This window comes from Adiantum capillus-veneris, chromosome 20 (genome assembly GCF_014529385.1).
Source record: "Adiantum capillus-veneris isolate H3 chromosome 20, ASM1452938v2, whole genome shotgun sequence".
NCBI classification, from domain to species: Eukaryota; Viridiplantae; Streptophyta; class Polypodiopsida; order Polypodiales; family Pteridaceae; genus Adiantum; species Adiantum capillus-veneris.
In genome coordinates, this window is record NC_140950.1 from 51,225,861 (window position 1) to 51,230,249 (window position 4,389).

Genomic DNA, 4,389 nt, shown 5'->3' on the forward strand with positions numbered 1-4,389 from the left:
ACTTAGGATCTACAGAGAGCTCAAACTAATGCGTTGCAAGTTGACTATTGTTGGGCTGCTATGGCATGCACTATTTAAAGCCAAACTCGTAGAATATCACTATACTGACAACTCTTGATTTTGCAGAGAGCATCCATGATTGCGAGGCCTTTGGATTTGACCTGGCTTTCCTGGATCTCTATCTAGGGCTTCCACAACTCTAGGCAAATACTAGCAGCGTCTGTGACCTCCTACACCTTCGCTTTTTTCTCTTGCTTTGTCTGAATGGTTTATAGACAGACGCGGAATCTTTTTTGTAATTGGATTATTGAGATTATTTGTTCCTACAACCGTTGATAAAACGCTGGTCATGCATATTATTTTTACTTAAAATAGCATCAAACAAAGAATAAGATTCTAATTCGAACGCAGCCGATTAGGACCTGGATACTCATAGTAGTGATTGTCATCTACTTCTCACTCACCTCTTCTGCAAGTGTCTACAAAACTATTCTGTGCAAGTGTCTACAAAATTATTATGTGCAAGCGTCTACAAAAATATTCTTTTGAATGAAGCTACACAAGTAGAAGCTCAATAGGGAACCTTCAACATCATCAAATTGCTAATACAAAGCTTATTGAATCTGACAAAGTCTAACCAAAATATTCAAAACAATTAATACAAGCAAAGACTTATTTTCTTGTTTCTCTGAGAAAGCATCTCCTCTTCATGGTCGGTGTATGCGCCAAAATCTCAATTGTGGCTATCTTGAAATTGACTCTAAACAAAAGGTTTGCAACTTCAACATTAGCAGTGCTAGATGTTTGCAACTTAAATCCCTCTTGATCATAAGAAACTATTCTACATACATGATTTCAGTTTTTGATCCTAGTCCTATAGTTATGTATTTTTAAGTCTATCTAAACAACGTGAATTTTTTATAGGTTGTCTGTTCCCATTATGTGAAACTTGAAATTATGTTGATGGGTGGATCAATAATTTAATACTTATGATGTTGAAGGAAGTGTGGTTGTGCTTGATGATCTTGATTGCCGCACAATTACTTTCATTTAAGGCCCGATATTGTACTTGTTTGATAGAAGTTATTGTCGTTGAAAAGAGAAGAGGCTTCAAATTGGAGCGTTACTATATATCAAGTCGTACTCGTAAATTGTTTAGAAGTTTAGAGCTAGTTTTTTTGTTTTAACACAATATTTGTTGTTGATTTTCTTAAGTCTTTAGTAAATGGGATGTAAGTTTAAGTTGATTCTATTTTTAGAGCTACACCACAAGAAACTGCACACAACATGGCTGTCATACCTCAAACAAGGGCGGCTACGTTTGGAACAGAATTTTGTTCTTAGTTTGATGCTCGCAGTTGCCTGGGAAAAAAAGAGCCACCATGTATGAGGATGCAAGGCTCCATGTTTGTCAGAGGTCGTATGGTCCTAAGCGAGTGCGTTCGAAATAGAATCCTGTTCTTAGTTTGATGATCCTATTTTAAGCAAAAACATATGAAAAATATTTTTGTCACCTATGTTTTGATCTTTGGTGATTAGTAAATCATGCATCCACTTTAAGTGATGCATTGCTTTTGTACATAGTCTCTATGCTCTTTTGAAGATCCATGAGACCAGACAAGAATAGCTCAACACGATCCTTGTAGATCGATAGAATAAGGGATCAACAAACATGCAAATAATCACATCAAATATTCATGTTATGTTTGTAGTATACTTGCAAGATTGTACTTATGGATACCTTAATTTTTTACACCCACTACTACAAGTTTCCTCTTTCATAAATTCTCCGTTATTCAATACCTATATATATCATGTTGCTGTTGATTGGTTCTTTCATGGTGCGTGATCTTGCATGCAATAGGTCTGAGCGTCAATCTTGTTCTTAATCATGATCTCAATAAGCTCATTAATTTCATTCTCAATGTCAATTGCCATCTGATTCTCATCATAACTTGTTGGAGCTATATATGGTGCACTCTACTCCTCTTGGTTTCACCTATACATATATATCTTGTCCTCAATGTCGATCAATCCACAATAACCTCCTTGTTTAAAGTACCAAACATATCACATTTCTTTTTCTTATTGTGACTCCATTTTCTTTCACCAGTTCATGACCGTAATTGTTACTGTTCACTTTCCTTGTATAATCTCATTTTCCATGCATCGTGAAATTAGTTTGGCAAGGTGAGAAGAGATGAGAGTTTTTTGTGCCACGGATGTTATTGCAACTTGTACCGCTTACACTAGGCTAGAAGCTTCTGGCTCATAGCGTTACCATGATCATATAGTGCAACCCCATTCATGCAACAGAGGAACATCAAGAACAAGCGGACATAGAGTTGGTGGGAAACTTTTCCAGAATATACGGACATAGAGACATGCAGTATCTGTAGGTAAATAAAGACATAACAAAGGGGCAAGCATATGCCATCATTGTTATTGTTAGTTAGTAGTACTCACAATCAACCACGATATAACAAAGCTAATTCGACCTTGTTTGTGATTCTAAATTTGAAGGTGGAAAAACCCTACAAAATATTCTAAAGAAGTTGTGTAAAAATCTTAGAATTTAGTCACTTTAGCTCTGTAATTTCTCATATGTAGGTTTGCCAAGCTTTTGGGAAAAATTATTTTTTGGATGTATTTTTGGTACGCAAGTAGTTCCCCTCCCATTTCAGAAAAAATAAAACTATTGCCTGTTAAGAACAAGAAATGAGCAAGTAGTAGGGGTACAGGCTAGGGAAAACTCCAAAAGTGAAAGGAATCTTGGAAGATGCCCATGAACGTGGACGCGGTTGTGAGAATTGACAGGAACAATACTCAGGCCATCCGGTTGAGGGTAGTGAGGCATGTGGCACATCAGAGAATGCTGGAGGGGAAGCGAGGGGAGGCAATGGATGCTAGTCGAGGAAGGGGACAAATGGCGAGCAGTAGGGTAGGGGAGAAGCAAAACATTGTTTATATAGAGAGAGAGAATCGCACTGGAGGCAACCATCTGCGCATGGTTGAGTGGTTAGCAGTGAGATTTTGTTATTCTAGGTGAGGTTGTGAGATGGATTTGCACATATAAAAACAAGATTTTGTAGTCCAGTGCATGGAGCCTCAAACTTTGCCTGCAAAGGAGTCTCGATTCGAGGCAATATGAATTGAAAGCTACCAGTAGGTGTGTCGTACGAAATTATGTATATAAAGGTTGCTTTATGGCATTTTATTCATTCATTCGATCAGTAGCGGAGGAAAAAAGGTCTAGTCAATATGAATTATTGGAGGACAAGTCTTGGCATGAATAAGAAGGTTATGGTGAAGATGATGGTGGCACTAGCGCTTCATGTGTACGCAAGGCAGGCGGTGCTTCCAGCCCAGACACAGTCGATGCCGCTACGGGGTGCGTTTTATCTATTATTCTTTTGAATTTATGGCTGCAAGACTATTGACGCTGTTGCAATAATTATTTGTTAACGCTACGTACTGTGTCTAATTGCGTGGAATTTACGAGTATAGAGCCGCGCCTGGCCTGCATTGGTAAACTGCGCTTTATTCTTCCCGGTTGCAGGTAGGCCGATATGGATGACGGCCTTCCACCTGATCCCGCCACCAGGGCCTGGTGCCTGCCTCTCCCTGATACACCACGGGTGCAGCTGCAGTGCTTGAAGTTCTTCGTGTGCTCACCTAATCTGGATTGTGACCTCCCAGTCAAAAACCTGCATCCACTTACTGCCCTTGTCCCCACGGCCTCCTCCGCGGATGACCACCACCACCAACAACACTACTCCCATCCCCACCGGGCCCCTGATTCCAGTTCAGCACCAGTGCCCGCCAAAGTCGGACGTTTGCAGATCCTGTACATGCAACCCATTACCGCTCCCCTTTGTGCCGCCAAAGGCGGGGCTCATGCGGCTTTCTGCTTAGTCTTTACCATGCCAGTGCGTATGCCACAAACATCTATTGGCAGACACGTTTGCGACCGCAGGGCATTAACTGTGGCAAGATCGGGGGAGTTCACACCCACCTCGTTCGCGACCGCAGGGCATTAACTGTGGCAAGATCGGGGAGTTCACACCCACCTCGTTCCCGTTAATCCAAGTAATCTCTCTCTCTCTCTCTCTCTCTCTCTCTCTCTCTCTCTAGTCCCTCCCCTCATGCAGAGAACAAGTTCGAACCTTGGATTTTGTGTGGGCTCGTATTTTCCCGATCTAGATACAAGTTTCCAGTTCTTTGCGCTTTCAAGTCCACTATTGAAGTTAGTCCTGATAAAAAAATACTTGATGCAGGTGAGGGTCTCTGCCTAATCTATTCCGGCACCACTGAAGAAGCACACAAACACTTGTGCGAAAACTCCACCCACGGCTGAGCTAGCTACTGTCAGTCACCATCACCCTTGTG

General features: G+C 41.1%; 1 pseudogene; it reads left to right on the forward strand.

Annotated features, from left to right (window-relative positions):
- Positions 1–3,288: 3,288 nt before the first annotated feature.
- On the forward strand, positions 3,289–4,040 carry LOC147432499 (uncharacterized; annotated as a pseudogene).
- Positions 4,041–4,389: the final 349 nt, after the last annotated feature.